The sequence below is a fragment of the Ascaphus truei genome, chromosome 4 (genome assembly GCF_040206685.1).
Source record: "Ascaphus truei isolate aAscTru1 chromosome 4, aAscTru1.hap1, whole genome shotgun sequence".
In the NCBI taxonomy this organism is placed as follows: domain Eukaryota; kingdom Metazoa; phylum Chordata; class Amphibia; order Anura; family Ascaphidae; genus Ascaphus; species Ascaphus truei.
In genome coordinates, this window is record NC_134486.1 from 295078911 (window position 1) to 295103072 (window position 24162).

At 46.8% G+C, this 24162-nt stretch overlaps 1 protein-coding gene across 1 annotated transcript in view; it reads left to right on the top strand.

The window, feature by feature from the left end:
- The first annotated feature begins 4586 nt into the window (after positions 1-4586).
- Positions 4587-24162, top strand: part of DSE (dermatan sulfate epimerase) — a 93234-nt gene continuing 73658 nt past the window's right edge. The window contains exon 1 of the mRNA XM_075597667.1: positions 4587-5049. The gene's annotated coding sequence lies outside the window, so the exon portion shown is untranslated. The remainder of the gene's footprint in view (positions 5050-24162) is intronic.

Below are 24162 nucleotides of genomic sequence, written 5' to 3' on the forward strand. Positions count from 1 at the left end.
TACTCTTTATATAATTCTGGACAGAAAGGGCTCCATTTTTTTCGTAGCTATAGATTTTCACACACTTATTTTTGGTGTTGAATTAGAAAATTGATGGAACTATTATATTTCATTTTTTATGTGTTGTTTTATAGCTTTTCGCAATTATTGGTATTTGTGATATTTGATTAGTTTTATTTAACACGTTTTTCACTGATTATTTTTAAGTTCAATTATGTGAACTCTTTCTATATACTGGTGCACAGTTAATTGAGTTATAGAGGAAGCACAGATTATTTTCTTTTGAGTAGTTAGACGTGATTACTTTTTGGTTGCCTACTACTATAGCCAGTTTACACAGAAGAACTAGTGTATCAGCAGCCGGTTACGGGTCCTTGCAGGCTCACTGCACAGCACATGTTGCATTTGATCCTTTATCCTTTTTTTACCTCACTCCACTGTCAGTCATCTAAAAGATTCCCATTGAATTGCCTTCCAGACTTCCACTGAAGTGTCCAGTCACTTGGCAATGCTTTAATTCATGCTTTTTGGTTCAGACCGTGCATGCACTGTACTTATGTGGTCTGAAGCATGGGCAGTGATAAACCACGAGAACCAAAAGCATGGTGACTTTTTTCTGTTTACAAAATGCATTGCGTTATCCGGGTAGAGGTTTCCTGCAAAGTATAGGGTACGTAAATACAATAACACAGTTAGTTATAAGCCACAGAGGTGATAATGAGACCACATACAATATTGTACAAAGTGGTTTTGTTTGTTGAACCAGTAATAAAAAAAAAAATTATATCCTCCTCACCTTTTTAACTTGGGAGGTCTTTTCACTTTGCTGCAAAGAACAGGATCTACTACGGTTCTTTCCCCTCATACAGAGGTAAAGGGAAGGGTTCACAGTGTAGTTTAGGACCTGCATTCATTTTGGTTATACCTTGACGTGGTATGCAGGCTTATGATGCTTTGGCCAAAGGGTTTAACTAAATAACCAATAAATATTATTATTATTTAAGTATTTAAACTTTATACTTATTACTTTATATGTCTTGTCAATTGGATGTAGCATTGGGCACCCCTGTCTTTGTTACACACATATATATATATATATATATATATATATATATATATATATATATATATATATATATATATATATATATATATATATAACGGGTTTCCCCCCCCCCCCCCCCAATCGCAGATACAGTGTGGGGGTGCAAGGAACATATAGTGTTACTCGGTGTTGGTGCTATACCTGTTGGTTCACAGGAGGGCTGAGCTTCCGCCACGGGGAACCTGGGGCAATTATACTAGGGGTACTTACTTACAACGATGCAGCGCCTCCACCTGCGATGGCTCCCACCAGAGGGGGAGTGGTTCCTCGCAGGACAAACACAATAATCACATAGACAGCATGTATATTAACCATAACCTTTTACTAACATGCAAGACCACCATATCATATCATAATAACCTGTGTCCCTCTCACGAGGAGACACTAACTGCGACGTATCGCAGGACGCTTCCCCAACACCAGGTGATTCCACCCAGTGTCCAAAGAACCCCACCCAATGTCTCACACTCTTGCAGACAGAGTCAATGGGTGACTGCGCAGTCACTATTTACGCTAAGGGCCCGGTGGTGCACTTATGACTGTAGGTACCTGCCGAGCACTCCGGTGCTCGGGTCAGCAACACTTCACAAAGGATCAGTCGGGCGATGACTCCTTCTGATCCTCCAACCGAACTCCTGGCACGCGGACCGCCAGGGCGGTCCCACTCTGGAATAGTCTCTGCGGACCCCAACGTGGGTCCGAACCGCTTCACAGGAACAGCAGCAGCCGCTGTGTCCCTATCTAATCTAAGTGGCACGCACTATACTATAGGCCGTCCCTATAGCACAGCAACCTGTAGTGGCTTTGGGGAAACTCCTAGGGGCCTACAGGGGGTTAATGACCTGTCCCACTCCCCTAACTCTCCGGGTCCCCTCAGCCTCACTAATACCTACGAGTCCTAGCGCCTACAGCAGCAAGCTGTAGCTCACTGGGTGCTGGCAGCCAAACGTGCTGCGCAACAAGGTGCCTGCCTGTCAGACCTCACAGCACTGACAGCCGTGAGTCTGACAAGGCAGCACTCTAACAACACTAAGCGCAGCGTCCCTATCTTGGGCCTCCCTCAGCACTTACCTAGTGGGGGGTTGGGGCCTACCTGGGGTGTGGGTACCTATAGGGCCGCAGGAGCTGCACTCGCTCCCCGCACCCTTCCTTCCCTCACAGCTCCCCTGCTCCAACTGACTATCCTGAGTGACAGGGTCCCTCTCTCTAGAGCAGTCCCTGGCAACACTCTCTCTCAGGGGGTACTTAGCTACCTCAGACCCTGGGGATGCTGGTCTAGTACAGGGAGTCCTTGACTCCTGTACCCTACCTCCTTCCCTGGGCTGCTCCGGTCTCTGACTGACTAACGTGCTCCAAGCCCGCCAAATGTATCCACTTGCCTGTTGAGACTTCCTAAGCCCTATTGGCTCCCTGGTGTCACATGGGGCATACAGAGGCTCATGGGATCTGTAGTCCCTGCTCAGAGCCTCTCCTAATAGGCTAGGGCTTCGTGGGCTTTCTATCCACTGCCCTGCGCAAGCTATAGGGGGCTGCCGTGACTCTCTCACTACCTTCCCTACTCTCGCGTGACTTTTCCCTAGCTCTGGGGCCTTACCTGCGCCTGCGCGATCACTGCGCATGCGCGAGTCTGTCTTCAATGGCGGCCCCCTCTTCGCCAGCCGCCGGGACCCTAGCGACGCGACCAAGGCCTTAGCAACGGCCAGATCGCGTCCCCGGCAACCGGCCGCATGTGGGGGAAGCCGCGCTGCTCCCTGCTCCGGCCCCCACCCTTGGAAGCAGCCGTCGGGTCCGTCGGCACCCGCGACCGCGCTGCAACAAGGGAGGGGGGTCTCCAGGAGCCACAGGCTACATATATATATATATATATATATATATATATACACACACACACACACACACACACACACACACACACACACACACACACACACACAAGGCCATGTCTATACATACTGCGCTATATGAATGCACACCCAGCTGTCTCTTACACATACAAATGTACACTGTAATTCTATCCCTATATACCAATAGGGACCACATAGTATCTACACACATTAATAGTAATGCAACACCCTCTTACATTTCTACACCTACCCACACCATTGGTATACACTCCCACTCCACACACACACACCTTTTGTAAAGCACTGTATACAATGTGGTCGCTTTATAAATTTATATTTATACACATACATACACACTCTTACATCACTATCATTCAGGGACCATTTAATTAAGTCATAAATCACATACGACACAAGGGGGAGGGATAGGCTTCAGTCACAGACTGAATATATGCTATTGGCCTCATCTGGTCCAATTAAAGTCCGTAGTGTTTTACAATGTAAGAGTTTACCTTTTGCTTCTTTGATATATCCAGTGACGTTTGAAATTGCATTCTGAGTGCTGTACCTCCTAACCTGTGACTTTCTGTATATTAATAGTGATTGCTGCTTGAAATCAGAGTAGAACTCAAACCAAGAAGTACTTTGCAAATCATTTTCTAAATATCTGTCACTGCTTATTTTCCCTTAATTTAGTTAAATTACCACATACACCTCCAGCCTTCGCTGTGTCTTTATATCTGATAAAGAGCTATGAACGAACCTCGGACCAGAACATTTTAACAGTCTTTCTTTAAAGGATGTCCTCAATGATATAAGACTGTTTCTTTTTTCACATATACATACATTGCTGAAAATTTATATAGTGGTCATTTCTGACCTGAATTAAATCTCAAACTGTGTGTGCACTTCACTCATACTGCATTTTCAGTGCAAAATGAATACTTCTATAAGAAAAGCCCTTCTATCATGATTAAATACCAACATCAATTTGTAAAATTGTGTTGGGAGGAGCACTAGTTTGAAACTTGTCACTTTAAGATAACTGGCTATTAATGTAGCTACTAAGCTAAAATGGGCAAGTAGGAGGCAATGTCACTGTATATATCACTGTATGACCTGATTCTCCTCTGCAATAACTGTGTCTTCTATGATTCTGCTCTCAGGAGATACCTGAGCTGTAGGTTGTTGGCTATCAGTTGAACTAATAATTGCTGTGGATCTTGCGTTCTTGTGGAATTAGTATTTATGTAGGAAACCCCCTTTGCATTTTTCCCAGGCTAAAAAAGAATGACCTGAGGGAATACGTCTCACATTTTAGCCAGGTTTTGCATTCCTCTCACTCCCTTTCTATAGGGCTAAACACAGCCTGGTGCATTTCTGTTGCTGGTATCTCATTCTCTATGCTGTTCACCTGGCTACAGCTCCCTGGTAATCTAGAACCAGATCCTCACCCAGAAACTGCTATCTTCCTGTTTTGATCAGACTCAAGAAATAGCAAATTTTGTTCTTTGTCCCTCCTAGTGGAAATTTAGGGGAGCAGTTTAAAAGAGTTCTTGGTACTTTAAGTGCTGACGTTGCACAGCATAACACAAAAATGCAGAGCTCCCCTCCTCCCTTCCGCTGTAAGGGTTAAATCTTTGCTTGGGGTGGGGCTACATTGCCAACGCGGCTCATGCCTGACTGCAGCAGGGGTCGGCAGGCAGCAAATAGTAGCATTGCAGTACTGAATAATACAGTGCTCACTGCTCTTTTCCCCCCTTTCTTAGTGGGATGCTGGGAGTTGTAGTTTTACAAGCAGCCCCATTCTTCTGTGAAGCCCCTTCCTGGCCGGCACGCCGGGACCTCACGGAGGAGCAGCCGCAGCAGCCGCAGCAGCCGCAGCAGCCCTCCCTCTCCTCCTCCTCGGCGCTGGCTCAGGGTCCGAGCATGACCCAGGAGGTGGGCAGATCCAGCCTGAGGATGCTCTGCGCGTGCCGCCGCCTCCGCCTGGTGCAGCACGCAGCGGTCCTGTGCTAGCAGGAGAGGAGGGGGACTGAGTGTCCAGGTGGATTGTATCCTGGTGCCTGGGCTGCGGTGACTTGGGTTCGAGACCCCCGGGTACGTAAATATTATCTCCCCCCCCCCCCCCCGGTGTAAATACTGGAAAGCTTAAAGTGGACTTTTAACCATTGCCCCTGTTGAAGGTGTCTTCAATGCTTGCATCGCAGATTAGCTGTGGTGCTATGAAGTAACAGTACTTGTTATTTAGAACTTTCAACTTCTACTTTTTAATATATTTTCTATTTTAAAAGGGGTCTATATCCTTTTATATCCCTAATAGCAATAGGTAATGTATTTTTTTGTTGGTATGTTTTCATTGTGCCTATGCTGTAAAAACAGAACTGGAGATAATACAGTAGTATGGAGTTTAATAAGGTACTATTAACCTTCAGGGAAAAAGTGATCAATGTTACTGTAGCTAAAGGTAGCGTATCAGCATACCTCCACCAGGGACAGCTAAAGGTAGCGTATCAGCATACCTCCACCAGGGACAGCTAAAGGTAGCGTATCAGCATACCTCTACCAGGGACAGCTAAAGGTAGCGTATCAGCATACCTCCACCAGGGACAGCTAAAGGTAGCGTATCAGCATACCTCCACCAGGGACAGCTAAAGGTAGCGTATCAGCATACCTCCACCAGGGACAGCTAAAGGTAGCGTATCAGCATACCTCCACCAGGGACAGCTAAAGGTAGCGTATCAGCATACCTCCACCAGGGACAGCTAAAGGTAGCGTATCAGCATACCTCCACCAGGGACACTGGTAAATAAAAAAGTGCAGCCAGGTATAGTTTGCTCCTGTACATCAGGGGGTCCCCACTTTTTTTTTTTTTTTTAACATTGTGCACCCTCTGCTACAAAATATTTGTCCTGCGACACTCTAGAAATCGTATTGCCTACTCATCAGACAACTGGTAAATTAATTGTTTGAGTCTCCTGCTATAACTGACAGCTGTGACCCCCACTTTGGGTCCTTACTAAGTGCTCAGTCCCCACAGGGGCTCAGGAACCCCCCGATACTGCCTGGGACCCACCATTGCATGTTTTTTTTTTTTTTTTTTTTTTTTAGGCAAACCCCTTGGAGACTCATCATGAACTCGAACCCCCTGTCACTGTTCTTATAAATGAACTGTGGAGCCCCCTATATGTCATTGTTATATTGTTACCTTTCACGGGGAGTTTTCTTGATGTGCCTCTGTTGCTAACTGATCAACTCCCATGGCCTTTCACCATGAGCACATCCGTTTTTCTACTTGCAAATATATTGCATGGTAATTACAAATGAATTTGTAAAATATCACATTTTGGAGACGTGTAAACATTTTTTTTTTTTTTTTTTACATTTTGCTAAATATGATTATATAAATATGATTATTTGATGTACTATCTAAAAAGTTATTGCACTTGTGTGTGCCTTTGTACTACCCTTCTTTTCCTAAGCGTCAGATATTTTGGTGCGCAGATGTAAATTGCACGTACTAAATATTTTTCTTTTTATGTATGTGCCAAAATGTACATGAACCTGATGTAAAATCTAAACTCTGTTATTGGTATTAGTGCAGAATTAAATTGCTAATGTATTTATCAACCAAAAATGTATTTGATGCAGCACAGATGTCTCATTATATAGGTTAATAAAATGTATTTTCACAGTATGGTGCTAATCAATATGCGATACTATGCGAATCATTTATATTTACTAATCCTAGTTTTTAAATAAAATAAAATACACAGTTCTCTTTTAATTGGAATTGTATTTATCAGGCATTCAACATGACGCAATAAGTCAATAAGTCAAACTTCATGTTACACAGCGAACTATGTGTCCTGTATGAAGTCACATAATGAGATTAATACATACAGTATGACACTGCATAAGGTTTGTACTACTTTTTATCACTAAAATGTTGACATACAAAAATGTAAAATATGATCTGAGTACATAGGCCCCTTAGAGTTGTTGATGGATAGTGGTAGTAGGAGTGTGCCAAAAATTCTGCATTGGCAGATGGAATTTGCCACATATGCCGCATTGATTCACTCGGTGATAGAAGTTGGTAAATATTTGTATCCGTAGAGGGGTTTTTCTTTTAATTTGCCTGCCACTTATAACCTGGAAGGTTTCAGTGTACAAAATAAATGGTTCAAGATCCAATACAGCAGGGGGGGGAGGGGCAGCCTGTGCCTGACACACCATTTGAAATGGCCCGCTTCCATCTCTTGGAAATGGCCCTTGGACCGGAGGCCTCCTCCCCCCCCCCCCCCCACCCCAAGGTAAAATTCTTAGAGGAGGGTGGTGGTATTGAGGGTGGGGTGAATAGAATGATAGGAGCAGGGAGGGGGGATTCAGTAGTAAGAGAAGGGACTAACTGCATGATAGGAGCAGTGGGGGAATTAGAGGAGGAGCAGTAGGATAGTGGCCCGCCAAAAAATTGTGCCTGGGGGAAAAAAGGTTGGCTGCATCTGCTGTATAAAATGAGCTAGGGTATATTGGGTAATGAACTTTAAAATGTTGATAACCAGTAATGTTGACATCAAACATAGAAAATATTTCCTGTTCCCTATGGCAGTGGGCACTGTAGGGTAAAGTCCACCCTTAGCTTGAGTAGGACAGGAAATTTAATTCTGTAGGTAGTCTCATAAAAGGCTACTACCTGCAGATAGTCTTTTCCTGTCTTGCAGCTAAGAGTAGTGTTTTTTTATTTGATTAAAGGACTCTCCAGACTGCAGCTAGTGCAGTTGATTCCAGGGGGTTGTCAGCCTCTCTCTTCCTGCAGCTCCGACCATATAGCACCGTGGGGGTTTGCGGTTCGGAGGCCCATGCGGCCGGGCAGGCCACGGATGCGTCTTAGTACGCAGCGTGGGACATGGCTGGCATGGCGTCCCCCTCGTACACGAGCATGCACCAACACACAGGCGTAGGAATGCCTTCAAACACTCTGATTGGGCAAACTGATGCAGACGTCAGAGAGGCAACGGCCTCAGAACATTTTAAGCAATTTGCAGCATGGAACGCTGCACAGAAAAGAAGTTAAATCGGCTGAAAGGATCGAAGAAATCAGCATGGAGGCTGCTGCAAGCAAAGGGTTGCTTTCTAAGGCGGCGTCCATGCTGCTGAAGACCGCACAGAGGCGTGCGGCACGATCACAATGCCTTAACGCAATGATCGTGCCCACAGACCGTGCGCGAGGAATCCATTCAATCTGATTCCTCTGCGCGACGGCCAGGTCATGTAAGCGGTTTGCCCATTGAGGCAACTCAACATACAACTCAACAGATTAATCGTTTTCTGTCATGGATGAAAGATACAGTAACTCAGTGTGGAGTCAGCAATACAACAAGCGACTAAACAAGCACAAAAGAGCTGAAGATCTCAAACCAGTTTGGATAAAGTGAGGGAGTCCTCTTCTGGCGAATCGGAGGTACAATATAGGCATATATCGGAAGCAGAAGTACTATGATTCCGACAAAATAATCTGAATTTAACCTGGAAATGGTGGAACCTCCTAATAAAAAGCAATGAGTGAAACATTGGAGTTAGAGGATATGGAAGAGAACGTCCGAAAGCAGATAAATTATTTGGGGGAACTCAAAGAAAGACCAGGTGTTTTCCAATCCATCAGTTAATTAAGGATACGGTACACACAGAATAGGTTCAACCTAATAGAAAATTAATGTCCCAAGAAGTTCAACAAGATGTATCATTTTGGACACAAGGACGTGAAAATCTGGGAAGTAACCCCATAAAATTGATGCAGCAATATATAGGATTACAAGAAAGACAACCATACCAGTTGATGACGCTGCATAATTAAGGGATGTGATGGATAGAAAGATGGACAGCATTCTGAGGAAATCGTATCTGGCGGCAGGGACAGAGTGCTAACCTGTAATATCAACAACGTTGGTATCAAAAGCTATGCGCATATGGGTCTCTAATATTGAGGAAGCATTAGAGAAAGGAGTCAAGCAATCTTCAATTCTAAAAGCTCTATCAGAAATTAAGTGTGCGGCCGACTACTTTGCTGAAGCTTCACTTGATGTGGTAAATTTAGCAGCCAGATCAATGGCATAATCTGTAACTGCAAGAAGACCTTTTTGTGGCTTAGACAGTGGGTGACGGATTCAGCATCTAAGAACCATATGTGTAATTTTACCTTTAAGGGAGAATGCCCTTTTAGGAAGAAGTTGAATTCAATTATATCCAAATCATCAGGAGGTAAAATTACTTATGCCCCAAGAAAAGATGATTTTTTTTTTTTTTTCCATATCTCATCAATCAGAGAGAACACGATATAGAGAAGCAAGGTCATACCATCCAGGAAGACCATTTTCGAGACAAACTTCTTGGAGAGGTCTACTTACACATTCCTGTAGCAAAGAAACATCAGAAGTTCCTCAGATTCTCAGTATCTCTATGTGTAGCTCTGTACTTCTAAACAGTTACTGCCTTTTTAGCCCCCACCCCGGTTAATCCTTTACAGGTGCGTTTCTGTTATATTGTGATTTATCTATTTAATTTATTGCTGATAGTGCCGGTCACCTCCGTTTTTTGGAGGAACACAGGAACTTTACGACTGCTCATTTCATATAGCAAGTTTTGGTACCATCAGGACCTCTTTGGGGTCATACCCCCTTCTTTACCACTGTTTCAGGGACTGGTATGTGAAACAAAATCAAAAGTTCTTCTCACCAACCTCTGTGACATTGGCAGAGTTTCTACAAGAAGGATTTGACAGACGACTCGGTCCGAGTTTATGAAAGTGCAACTATCTGCATTATCAGCACGACTAGAGAAAAATCTTACAGCGAAAAGACTCCTCATTCGTTTTTTGCAAGCAGTCAAAAGATTACTCGTGATTTTTGGTCAGAGTTCCGTCATGGGACCTATCACTGGTTCTGGATGTTCTGACAGTACATCCTTTTGAACCTATAGATCAAATACCTTTGAAACTATTGTCATGGAAGATGACATTCCTCATAGCCATAACGTCAGCAAGGAGAGTGGGCGAATTACAAGCTCTGTCTTGAAAAGAACTGTTCCTTGTCATTCACCAGGATAAGGCCGAGTCCATAGAAGGACAGGCCGTGCTGAGGCGTGCGGACGCTCAGCGCTGAGCCCCTGCATCCTCAATGAGGATGCCTTGAGAGGGGGCTCACGCGAGCGTCCGCAGGCGTGCTGATGAGTTGGAATTTTCAGCCGAGCGCCAAGCTGTTTTTCAGCGCGCTGTCGGCTGAAAACCTCCAATCACAGCAAAGCAGTGTCAACGTCACGGCGCCGTGATGTCGACGTCAGTGCGTCGCGGGCAATTGGCCCAGCGACGTCACTGCCCTGCCTCCAACCACCTCCCCCCGGCTCCGATCGCGCACGCTGGCTCGCCTGTATGGGCATGAAATCGTGCAGATTTCAGCAGGCGAGCCTCAGCGTCAGCGCGGCTCGGATCTCCTCACCCCTCTATGGCCCGGGCCTAAGGCAGTCATGCGACCAGTTTAGGCAAAAAATGGTAAAGTGGTATCTCAATTTCACATTAACAATGACATTGTAATTCCCTCATTTTGCCCAAAACCGGGTAATAAGAAGGATGTATTTCACCATCTTGATGTGGTGAGGTGTTTGACATAAATTTCCAATCGAGTTCAAGGTATTAAAAAGTCAGGTTGTTTAACCCCCAAAGAAGTAGCCAGGACTGGGCAAGCAGCGTCCAAGGCAACAATGTCAAGATGAGTTGTCATGTAATATAGTGCGCGGGCACTACTCTACGTGCCTACGTCAATTATAATTGGCTGTGTTAGCCAGACGTTTGTATACTTGGGACGCGTGTGAGCAGTGGAGCGGCAGACCAGGAAAAATACAATAAAATTGTATTTTTGCACTGCTGCCACGCCGTCAACCAATCACAGCGCGGTTGTCTCTCCCCCCCCCCCTGGGAGATCTGGCCTTTCCTACTGATGTCATGGTGCTTCCTACCTGTTAGGCTCCAGGAGATGCCATGGGTCAGCATTGGTTTGGGGAAACAGAACAGGCTTTTGGATGTCTTCAGGCTGTGTTCTATCTGGTGCAACGCCTCCATTCACAGCAGACTCCAGCGTGGTTGGAGACAGTCCCGACTGTGAAAGTCATCATTCATACCCCTACTCAATAGACTGTGACTTAGGCAGGGGTATATAAAACAGGATCCTTTTTATTGCATCCACTGCGAGTGTTATTACAGCGAATACATCTCAGAATAGGATCCCAGGCCTCTGGATGGTGCCAGGCCTCTTCTCAGAATTGAGGTCTTGTAATCTGTAGGATCTATTCTCCTCAACCCCTTAAGGGGCTGAGAGAACGTCTCAATCCCAGCTAGGAGAGACTCAGACTGACTATAACTCCACAACGATGTGAGAGACTGAAAGTCATACAGAAAACGATTACTTCAAGTTATTGTTGCAAAAGGTGGTTCTACAAGCTATTGAATAATAAGGTATACTTACAAATCTACGTAAGTACCAGCACTCACTGTCTAATAGCTAAATGATGAAAACAGTTGTAATGCAGAATAACCATTTAATAATAAAACGAACCAGAAATAAATCAAATGTGTTTGCAGAAACCAGTATCACAAATGTTTATTCTGCATTACAACTGTTTTCATCATTTAGCTATTAGACAGTGAGTGCTGGTACTTACGTAGATTTGTTAGTACTATACAGGGGAATAAGGGTCCCCTTTTTGTTCCGTGCACGCTGCAATTGCATAAATTTAACACTATCAGAGTGCTGTCTATCGTCCCCTTTTACCATAAGGTATACTTAGTTTTTCACACATGGCTTCTCCATTTTGGCTTTATTTTTGTTAAATCATGACATGGTGTAATATGTCATGTGTTGTTCATCTGAGGTTGTATTTACCTAATTTTTAGACCTGCTAAGGAACAGATGATTGTTATTATGTCATGATATGTAAAACCATAGAATTTCAAAGAGGGTGTACTTTCTTTTTCACACGTGTGTGTGTGTGTGTGGTAATGTTTGGGGTTTCTCAGAACTTGTTGGGGATCTGTGTGTTTGTCACTTCATACATCGACCATGACCCCTTGCAGGCGCACTTACCAGAACACCTTCCTAATGTCTCTGTACGTTCTTCCTAATTACCACTTAGATTGTAAACACTTTGGAGCAGGGACTTTTCCTAATTTTACTTTTATGTCTGACGCGCTAATTCCCATTATGTGTGATTTTTGTTATTTAGATTTTGTCACGTGTATTACTGCTGTGAAGCACTAGGTACATTTTATGGCACTACATAAATAAAGCAACAAGAAAGATGATCCAGGGCTCCACGGGTTTCTTTAGGAAATAATTTATTCAAGATACACAACGTTTCGGCCTCACTTAGACCTTTGTCAAGTGACTGTAATGAACAAACAACACAATGTCCATCTATATATCCCTCCAAATTAGTGAAACAGGTAAGCAAACACACCCCCCCACAGCAAACGCTGATCACCCCATGTGTGTCCTATAAGCATCATGTCTATCCTCCATTGATAATCCGGCGATGTCATCATTGTGCATCCATCTTGGTTGAGTCCTGTGGTCTCACGATATCTGCATCATCGGTGACATCACAGTGGGCGGTCTTTCCAGTGCCTCTGTGGCTGTAGCAGCCTCCTCCTATGGTTGTCTAGGGCATAATGGAGGCATAAAGGATTAATAGATGCATAGGATGAAATGAGTGCACAGTGAAATAAAACATCTATAATATATACAAAACCAATGGAATAGATCTGCTAACACACTAAAGGCAGCAACAGCAGTATAAAGGTAATAAGCCACCAAGTGTCATCTCCTATCTAGAAAGCAGATTAATGATAAAAAGTCATTTAAACCACGTGGGAATACAGTATCAAGTGTAAACATCCAGTACGCCTCTCTTTGTAGGAGTACCTTGTCTTTCTCTGACCCTGGATGAAACTTAGTAACCTGTTCGATCCACATTAATTTTAAGAGATGATATGTTATGCTTAAACTCAGTACAGTGTTTGAGTGCAGTTTCCTCTTTCTGATTTTTAATTTTGCTGCGATGCTCAATATATCTGGTTTTGAGCATTCTGCTCGTTTTGCCTACATATATGAGGCCACAGGGACATTTAATGATGTAAATTAACATCGTTGAAGTACATGTAATTCTTCTCTTGATGTTATATTTGAAACCTGTGTGAGGATGACTAAACGTGTCTCCTGTGTTTAAGCTATTACACACTTAACAGCTATGGCATTTGTAACAACCTGGTTTGCTGGAACTGAGAAAATGTGCGTTGGTGTAATATTTGCTATCATCAGCACGAATCAGCATATCACGGAGATTAGAACCTCTCTTGTACCAAATCTCGGTTTGGACCGACAGATAGTATTAAGGGTCTCATCCATCTGCAGGATGCCCCAATGTCTATGGATACTATTCTGTATATGTCTGCTTAGAGTTGTATATTTACTGACAATATTGATGCGTTCAGAGGTATCTTTGGGTGGCTTAGGAGTAGCGTCCCTCTCAAAAGAACGTGTTATATCAGTCAGTTTGTGTCCCCGTGATATGAAATGTTGCTTGATGTCATCAAGAGTTTCACCCAGCTTATCCGGTCTGTCCACTATGCGAGTTGCTCTAACCTTTTGAGACAAGGGCAGCATGTTTTTAAGCGTTTAAAAACATGCTGCCCTTGTCTCAAAAGGTTAGAGCAACTCGCATAGTGGACAGACCGGATAAGCTGGGTGAAACTCTTTAGTCCAAGCTGGGTGAGGCACGTTTAGTCATCCTCACACAGGTTTCAAATATAACATCGAGAAGAATTACATGTACTTCAACTATGGTAATTTACATCATTAAATGTCCCTGTGGCCTTATATGTAGGCAAAACGAGCAGAATGCTCAAAACCAGATATATTGAGCATCGCAGCAAAATTAAAAATCAGAAAGAGGAAACTGCACTCATCAAACACTGTACTGAGTTTAAGCATAACATATCATCTCTTAAATTAATGGGGATCGAACAGGTTACTAAGTTTCATCCAGGGTCAGAGAAAGACAAGGTACTCCTACAAAGAGAGGCGTACTGGATGTTTACACTTGATACGTTATTCCCAAGGGGTTTAAATTTTTTTATTTTATTATTTAAACTGCTTTCTAGATAGGAGATGACACTTGGTGGCTTATTACCTTTATACTGCTGTTGCTGCCTTTAGTGTGTTTGCAGATCTATTCCATTGTTATGTATATATTATAGATGTTTTATTTCACTGTTCATCCATCTATTAATCCTTTATTCCTCCATTATTTACATGTGCCGCATTAACCTCGTGAGCTGACCAGCCGTGTTCCCCCCCCCCCCCCCAAGAGATCCCCAATGTGCTTCAACACTACAAGGAGCTATTCATGCCTGAATTAGCATCTATTCAATGCTTCACGGCGCTGGGACAGAGGAGGATACAGCTTTAAACTCCAGGGAGCATCTAGGACCGCCCTCGATATCACGAAAGGGGGATGCCCGAGACAACCATAGGAGGAGGCTGCTACGGCCACAGAGGCACTGGAAGGACCGCCCACTGTGATGTCACCGATGATGCAGATATCGTGAGACCACAGGATTCAACCAAGATGGATGCGCAATGATGACATCGCTGGATTATCAATGGAGGATGGACATGATGCTTATAGGACACACATGGGGTGATCAGCGTTTGCGGTGGGGGGGGTGTGTTTGCTCACCTGTTTCACTAATTTGGAGGGATATATAGATGGACATTGTGTTTGTTCATTACCAGTAACTTGACAAAGGCCTAAGTGAGGCCGAAATGTTGTGTATCTTGAATAAATTCTTTCCTAAAGAAACCCGTGGAGCCCTGGATCATCTTTCTTGTTGCTATATACTTGGATTGCTGCAGATTGCCATCCCGGAGCCAGGAGCTCCGGCATTGCGCAAGTATCGCATTTATTTGCATTTATTTGCAATTTTTTGGAGTGCTACACACCCATATCTCTACTACATAAATAAAGACATACATATTGTTTAGTTAGACCTGCAGATCTAAATCCAAGACGCTTCTATTATAAGAATGAAATTAAAAGTGTTTTTTTTTTTGTTTTTTTTCCCCTTTTTATTGCAACACCAATACATGTTGCCAGACAGTACCTTTGTGATGTCTGTATACCATAGTTGGTTGTAAAGCATTCCATATACAGTATTGTTCTGTAGCATGGATCTAACCGCATGCAAAGCCATGTGTTACAGAACCCATGGCACAGTAGAGGTTTAGATTTGTAGGAAGTGGCTGGGATTTTTAAAACTACGGAGCATAGAAAGCTGTATGTAATCTTTCCACCCCCACCCCCACCTCCCCCCCTCATGTGGTGTTTTGATTTTGCATTAGGATTTTTTTTGTTTTTCCTTAGCCAAAATATTTTCAAATATAGTCGTCCTCATTCATTAATCCCAAACAAACACAGCTTTAGCTTATACTAATGATGGGAACATGATGGTTAACTGTTTTGAAAAACCAAAGGGAATGTAAACAGAAGTGGGAGTGAATTAAATGGAGGCAATGTAAGGAAGAATAAATCTAAGATCACAGAAAGATCTGTAAATGCATTCACTGAATGGACGTGGATGGCCTTTTGAGTTGAACGCCAGTGTTGGATGTTTTTATTGGGCTCTGAGTATTTGTATAAGAGAGGAGTTCAATTAGTTACAAAACATAGTGTTGGCAGTGTTTTTCATTGGAAAGTTTGATCCACCCTTTTTTTGGAAGAAAAATACGGGAAGTGTGGAGAGTGTCCAAAGGAGAAGTGAAACCATAACAAGGTGATCAGGGGAAGCATAACAGAAGATATTTCAGTCTTCCTGCTGCAATGCCAGGGTCAAAACAGAGAACAATCTCTTATGCTGTGTATTGGAGCAAGGAGACTAAATATCCCTTTGCCTGTTAACCCTTTGCTTGTCCTTTGACAGTCACTGTGTTTATGGAGTCTGGCTCTCGTTTTTCTAGGAGAGACTGTTCTGTGCTCTAGAAGAACGTTGAATAGGATCTGGACAGAGCAGGAACAGAAGAGGACGACTCCCTCTTCTGTTTGCATCATCTGTGACGCTGTGATTACTCCGAGGAGCAGTCACGTGATCGAGATGTGCTGAACGGGCTAGGGAACCGCAACCTCTACACTATGCAAAGGGATAAAGCGACAGCCCACAGTGACCCCCCTTTTTTGTTTTGTGCATTTTGTCTGTTTCTTATATTAAGAGATCTCCTCTTGTCATTTCCAAAGCTGATTAGATTAGAGATTAACAAATTGTTTTTTAACGTTGTAACCCATGTTCCCCCACCCCAAGGGAGATTTACTGCGGTTACCACTGGCGGGAAGGTGGTTCCTTGCTGGGCAAGAGTCCCTTTGGACACTACACCTAAGGAAATTGTAGCTTAGGTGGAGGGGTCCATGTCATAGCTTCATTAGCAGTGGGTCTGGCCCTTAAGGTCCCATACAGTCCCCTTTGGACACTACACCCATGGGCCCTCTTATCATAGCATAATAAGAGAGAACCTCCTCTCGCTGCCAAAGCCTGTCCTGATGGAGATCTCGTCAGAGCCTCCAAATGTAGCCCGTGTACCCTCACCCTAAGGCTTGTTCCCTCACCCTGTTATATATTAGTTATATAACAATGAGTAAATGCTGCACACCACAATATGATAGAGTGATACAATTACCGGTGCTCCCATCAATGTACGATCGGCTGCATCCAATCCACGGCATACAAAAAGGAATGTGTATGCTTTAATCTCTTTATTTTGGAAATCCGTGTGCCCCATCTTCATTCCTTTTTGCTTTTCAAAGTTCCGAGGCCCTGCAGGCCAATAGGAAGCTGTGACATCAACCAGTGCAGCATCCTATTGGCCCATGTGACACAGGAGTAAACTTCAGAGATACCGGCACACCCTTCAGAGGCGAGTTTCTCTGATGGATTCCAGGGCTGAAATTAATGGGGATCAGCTCAGAGACCCCCTGCTTAAATGCTGTATTAAAAACGAGAAGAAAGAGGGTGCATGCGCGACGGCTAGGAGTATGGTCGCATAAGACAAATGCTCCCTGCCCCGCTTTAAATAAAACACAAGCAAAACCACGGAAAGTGCAGCGAAAACATAACCAAACATCACTAGAATATACCCCAACAGCCAGGATGTCAAAAAAAGGCACGAAATCAGCCAAAAAGAAGGGATTACCGGAATATTTCGGCAAACCCCAGCCGGGAGGTGCAGGCTCAGAAATGGCGCCTGCTTCAAATGCTGGATCGGAAACGGAGCCAGACGAGGACGAAGATGACATGGATAGCCAAGCATTCATGCCAGTCAGACAACGTGACTTTACAAGGCTATATACTGACCTCAAGTCACTACTGCAGGCAGAGATCAGGGAACTAAAAAAAGAAGTGACCGGGCTGGGGGAAAGAACAGGCGTCCTGGAAACTAAAGTGGACCACTCCATTAGGGCGATCAAGAGACAGGACAAAAAACCGGCAGATCTTCAAGATCAAATAAATGAGATCAGAGAGCGTCAGGAGGTCTCTGAGAACAGGGACTGGAGGAATAACCTTCGAATCAGAGGGGTCCCGGAGAGCGTACTGGACTGCGAGGAATACATCGCAAGATGGCTGGGAACATTACTACCTGACTGCCCAAAAGAAAGTCTAGCCATGAATAGATGTCACAGGGCCCTGCGGGCCAAACCGCTTCAGAACGAACAACCCAGAGATATAGTGCTCCGTATGTACTATTACCGGTCTAAGGAAGCAATCCTGCAAAAAACAAGACCCCTCACAGCAGTGGAGTTTGAGGGGTCGCAGCTGACAATCTTTCAGGACCTGTCCCCAGTAACACTTGCCCGCAGAAGAAACTTGCTGCCTATTACCAAGGTGTTGAGGGAGAAAGGGGTCAGGTATAGGTGGACCTTCCCTTCGGCCTTCTGGTCGCCCGTGGAGGCAAAGCTCTCACGGTGAGAGAACTAGAGGAAGGTCCCGCCTTCCTACACAAGCTCGGCCTGGGAGAGGCCCCTGCTGAGGCAGGACTGGAAAACTCACCCCCAGACCCCATTTGGTCGCAAAGCCCTAGATCCTCCAGGTCACAGAAAGAGAGGGTCTAGGGGAAACTTCCACAGTTGAAAGTTGTGCTACAGTTCGGTTACACTGATGTAAAGGTTCAACCTAATCCCATTGACTATTTGCAGTAGGGGCCCCACGTGACTGCGCTCTCACGACTGATAGAGACACTGTCAGCTGCGAAAAGAATGCCCCCACTTACCTGATATGGACACCGAGGGAGAAATCCCGGATTGCTGCTGATGTGTGTGGTTCCTCCTGTGTCCTGTGTCCAAAAGCTGGTCTCCATGGCTCAAGATGGCGCCGAGGAGACACGAGGCAGCTGGAGACCAAGCTGGAACGCAGGAGCTGGAAGGTAGGCGAAGGCGGGAAGCGGGAGAGAGCGCGCACACCTCTGATCCGGCGAAGCACAGGATCCAAAATGGCGGCGTCCCGGAAGGACGTCACCGAGCAGAAGTGGACTCGGGTGAGCAGGCGCCATCTTGGAGGGGGCAAGCAGCGGATACGCGGCAGGTGCAAAATGATGACGTCACAGGGTTCAAAGGCCGGACCGGAAGGACCCAAGAGGCAGCGGAGGTGCGCCTGACTGCGTGCAGCCTCCAAAAGCCGGCAGGCAGAAAGATAGACAGCCGGCGGCCCAGGCGAAAGTTTAAATAAAGGGTGGCAGAGATGCCGCAAGAGGTCCCGGCGGCCCGATTAAACCGAACAGCGTAAATGCAGAGGGCTAATGTAAGAGTTACAGGGGGGAAGAAGCGCAAGGGGAGAACGGGATGAGTGGAGGGTGGGGGAAAGTTAAGAAGTTTGAAGGTCAGCGGAAGTTAAGTACAGATGGTGGAGAGGAAGGAATTGGAAGACTGCGGAGGGAAGGGGGGGGAAATCGAGGGATAAGGCGAAGAGTAGTGAAGGGGGGGGTTAAGAGTAGAAGGGGATTAGAAAGTGAGAAGGGCAGGGTGAGTAGTTGTGTAAGGAGGATGAGGGACCAGAGTGGATGGAGAGAGTTGAGGGATAGGGTAGGTTAAGTTAGGGAGGTCGGAGTAAGTGGGTATAGAGGAAGTAGTGGCGATAGGTTATGGATGGAGGCTAGGGAAGTGATAGGGAGGGGCGAGCAAGTTTCGGATTGATGAATATTGGTCGGGGGAGGTCGAATGAGGGAGTAAAGAGCGGGATGGAGGTAGTTGTAAGGGGAGAACGCGTAAGGGTAGGGACGGAGAGGTGCTGGGGTTAGGAGATGGCAGGGGCGAAGGTAAAGGAACATCACACATAGCAGGCGGGGAGGACGGAGGCAAAGAGAAGACTAGAGGGGACGGTAGGTGGAATCAATGGGGCAGGATCTTACGGAGGAGAGAGGTGGAGTATGGGAAGGTAAGGGGGGTCAGAGGGAGCAGGCGCGGAGTGGAAGGGTGAAACAAGAAGGACGTGGATAGACACGAATACGACCCAGGATGGGGGGGGGGCACAGAAGGCAGTATAGCTGGGAGCTAGGTATTATTGGGGGAACCACACAGTAAGGGACTCCGGAGACAATGGGAGATGGGTGAGCCTCAGTTAAATCAGTTGGTTTTATCCCTTCTTAGAAGGGTAGTTCAGGAGCGGGGTAGGAGCAGGAGAGGATGACCTGCTCGGACGTCAGCATGGGCCCCGCGCTGGGGATGAAGAGTGGAGTTCTTCAGGGCCCTAGCGAAGCCCTTTGGGTCGGCACGCCTGGACGAGGGGAAACACACCCCAACCCAAGACTGGACAGCTCGTGCAGGAAACAAGGACCCAAAGGCGGAGGGCTCGACGAGAGGAGGGAGGCGAGAAGACGTCGAGAACTGTCAAAATTCGTTAAACGTTGTGTTGTCTATGTATACCCCGGTCTTCCCCCTTGTGTGCCCCACTCCCTTTGCCCCTACAGGCGAGTGCAGAGAGATGTGTGAAGCAAGAGAGAGCGGTAACCTTAACCGTGAAATGGCCCATCAAGAGGCGGGCAAGGGGATGCAGCAGGGACGTTGTACCGCTCCAAATGAGTAAGGAAATTGTGTTTGTATCCCATAATGTTAAGGGGTTTAATAGCCCGGCAAAAAGAAGGGTCGCATTTAGGGACTACAAGCGCAAAGGGGCAGAGATATTACTCCTTCAAGAGACACACTTTTCTAAATCAAACTGTCCCAAATACTTTGACAAAGATTTTAGGGTACATTTTCTTTCCTCTTCAAGGGTTAAAAAAAGAGGGGTAGCCATTTTGTTCCATAACAGGATCCCGTTCATTAAGGAGAAAACATACAGTGACAAGGAAGGCAGATTTCTCATAGTGACGGGATTTATACGCGAGAACCCTATACAGGCAGTCCTCGTTTTACAACGCTTCGTTTTACAACGAATGGCTTATCCAACGCTATGCAATGCATACCTATGTTCATTTTTACAACGGCAAAATGGCTTATCCAACGCTTGATGGGTATCATCAGTGTGAGGTTGGTTGTGCTGGCTATGCTGGTTTGCTCATGTGTGCTCATTTGCATATCATTTCCCAGAATCCCTTGCTGCAGTGGAAGTGCTGCGTGCTGGGTGATAATGGTGAAAGACAGGGTTGCAGACCTGTCTAAGACATGCAAATGAATATACAGTAATATTTCCATTTGCTATATGCTTTGCTGTGGAGGGTTTTTGTCACTTTTTTTACCCACTATAACCTTAATTGTGTGATATATATACACACACACACACACACACACACACACACACACACACACACACACACACACACAGTGTTCGACAAACCTATACATTTGCTCGCCCCGGGCGAGTGGATTTAACCCCCGGGCGAGTAAATATTGGCCAAAGCAGCACACGTTTGGTACTAGGTGGCGAGTAGATTTTTTTGTGTGGCGAGTAGATTTTTTGGTGATTTGTCAACCACTGTATATATATATATATATATATATATATATATATATATATATATATATATATATTATTGTATATTATTACTATATAATATTATACTATATAATATTATATTATACTATATAATATTATATTATACTATATAATATTATATTATACTATATAATATTATATTATACTATATAATATATTATTTATTATGTTATATTATATATATATATATATATATATATATATATATATATATATATATATATATATATATATATATATATATATATATATATATATATATATACAGTGTTCGACAATTGTATACATTTACTCGCCCGGGGCGGGTGGATTTAACCCCCGGGCGAGTAACTATTGGCCCAAGCAGCACACGTGTTTTTTTTTTTAAATTCCCCCGTTCGCGCTGAAATTTCCCTGCTCGCGCTGAAAAAAAAAAAAAAAAAAAAAAACTCCCCTACCTGACTCCTGATTGGCGCGCGCTCCAGGCTTTGTGGGCGCGCGGCGAGGCTCTATATGAGCCCGCCCCCAACGAGCGGCCATTCTGCCTGGAGCTCTGTTGGAGGGTAAGTACTCTCCATGCTGCGGCCCCTCTGCTCCTTCCCTGCGATCCCCCTGGTCCCCACATGGCTCCCTACTCCCCACCGCGGAAGCTCTCCTGTCCCCTGCTCCTGTCCCATTCCCCTCCTCCTGTCCCCTGCTCCTGTCCCCTCCTCCTGTCCCCTGCTCCTGTCCCCTGTCCCCTCCTCCTGCTCCCTTCCCCTCTTCCTGCTCCTGTCCCCTTCCCCTCCTCCTGTCCCCTTCCCCTCGATCCACCGATCGATGTCAGGGGCCCTCACCACGTGCCTCCCATGCGTCCCCTACCTTCATGATGGCGCAGCCGCCGCATGAGGTGGGGGGATGTCGGCCTGCCCCCCCCCCCCCCCCCGCCACGAGCATCATGCCGCCGCGGGCTGGGGGGGAAGAAGCAGCCTGCAGCTTGGCCAGGCACTGTGACATGCCGGCGAGGGGAGCAGGGCAGTGGCGGCCACGGCGGGGCTGACTGTCACCTGGGGCGCCCAGTGGGGGATACCTCGCCACGTGCCTTCCACCCACCCTGCTGATTGGGGGGGGGTGTCGGCCTGCCCCCCACACGAGCGGGAGATGGGCGCGGGTGGGTGGGGGAGGAGCGTGGTGCTGGTAGCGGCCTTTCCTCCCCTGTGTGTGTGTGTGTGAGAATGTGTATGTGTGTGGGGGAGAATGTGTGTGTGTGTGAATGAATGTATGTGTGTATGGGAGTATGTGTATGTGTGTGACACCAGAGGTCCACCCCAGTCAGTAACCCCCCCCAGTCAGTAACCCCCCCACCCAGTCAGTCACCCCCCCAGTCAGTAACCTTCCCCCCAGTCAGTCAGTCACCCCCCCCCCTGTCAGTCACCCCCCAGTCAGTGTCAGTCACCCCCCAACCCCAGTCAGTGTCAGTCACCCCCCACCCCCAGTCAGTGTCAGTCACCCCCCCACCCCCAGTCAGTGTCAGTCACCCCCCCCACCCCCAGTCAGTGTCAGTCACCCCCCCCACCCCCAGTCAGTGTCAGTAACCCCCCCACCCCCAGTCAGTGTCAGTCACCCCCCCACCCCCAGTCAGTGTCAGTCACCCCCCACCCCCCAGTCAGTGTCAGTCACCCCCCACCCCCAGTCAGTGTCAGTCCCCCCCCCAACCCCAGTCAGTGTCAGTCCCCCCCCACCCCCAGTCAGTGTCAGTCACCCCCCCAACCCCCGTCAGTGTCAGTCACCCCCCACCCCCAGTCAGTGTCAGTCACCCCCCACCCCCAGTCAGTGTCAGTCACCCCCCACCCCCAGTCAGTGTCAGTCACCCCCCCACCCCCAGTCAGTGTCAGTCACCACCCCACCCCCAGTCAGTGTCAGTCACTCACCCACCCAGTCACCCCTGCCCCACCCAGCCACTTACTCTACACCCAGCAAACCACTCAACCAGCCAGTCACTCACACCAGCCTCTCTCTCTGTGTATCACCCACCCTCTGTGTGTGTCACCCACCGTTTCTCTCCTCTGTCTCCCCCACACTCTCTCTCCCCCCACACACTCTCTCTCCCCCCACACACTCTCTCTCCCCCCCACACTCTCTCTCTCCCCCCCACACTCTCTCTCTCCCCCCCACACTCTCTCCCCCCCACACTCTCTCTCTCCCCCCACACTCTCTCTCTCCCCCCCACACGCTCTCTCTCCCCCCACATGCTCTCTCTCCCCCCCACACTCTCTCTCTCCCACACACTCTCTCTCTCTCTCTCTCCCCCACACTCTCTCTCTCTCTCTCTCCCCCACACTCTCTCTCCCACACTCTCTCTCCCCCACACTCTCTCTCTCTCCCCCCCACACTCTCTCTTTCCCAACACTCTCTCTCCCTCTCTCCCCCACACTCTCTCTCCCTCTCTCCCCCACACACTCTCTCTCTCTCCCCCACACACTCTCTCTCTCCCCCACACTCTCTCTCTCCCCCCCCACTCTCTCTCTCTCCCCCCCACACTCTCTCTCTCTCCCCCACACTCTCTCTCTCCCCCCCACACTCTCTCTCTCCCCCACACTCTCTCTCTCTCTCCCCCACACTCTCGCTCCCCCACACTCTCTCTCCCTCTCTCCCCCACTCTCTCTCCCTCTCTCCCCCACACTCTCTCTCCCTCTCTTCCCCACACTCTCTCTCCCTCTCTCCCCCACACTCTCTCCCCCACACTCTCTCCCCCACACTCTCTCCCCACACTCTCTCTCCCTCTCCCCCACTCTCTCTCTCCCCCCCACTCTCTCTCCCCCCCCCACTCTCTCTCTCTCTCCCCCACACTCTCTCTCTCTCCCCCACACTCTCTCTCTCTCTCCCCCACACTCTCTCTCTCCCTCTCTCCCCCACACTCTCTCTCCCTCTCTCCCCCACACTCTCTCTCCCTCTCTCCCCCACACTCTCTCTCCCTCTCTCCCCCACACTCTCTCTCCCTCTCCCCAACACTCTCTCTCCCTCTCCCCACACGCTCTCTCCCTCTTCCCCACACTCTCTCTCTCTCTCTCTCCCCCACTCTCTCTCTCTCTCTCCCCCACACTCTCTCTCTCTGTCACTCCCACACTCTCTCTCTCTGTCACTCACACTCTGGATCTCTTATTTACCCTATATAT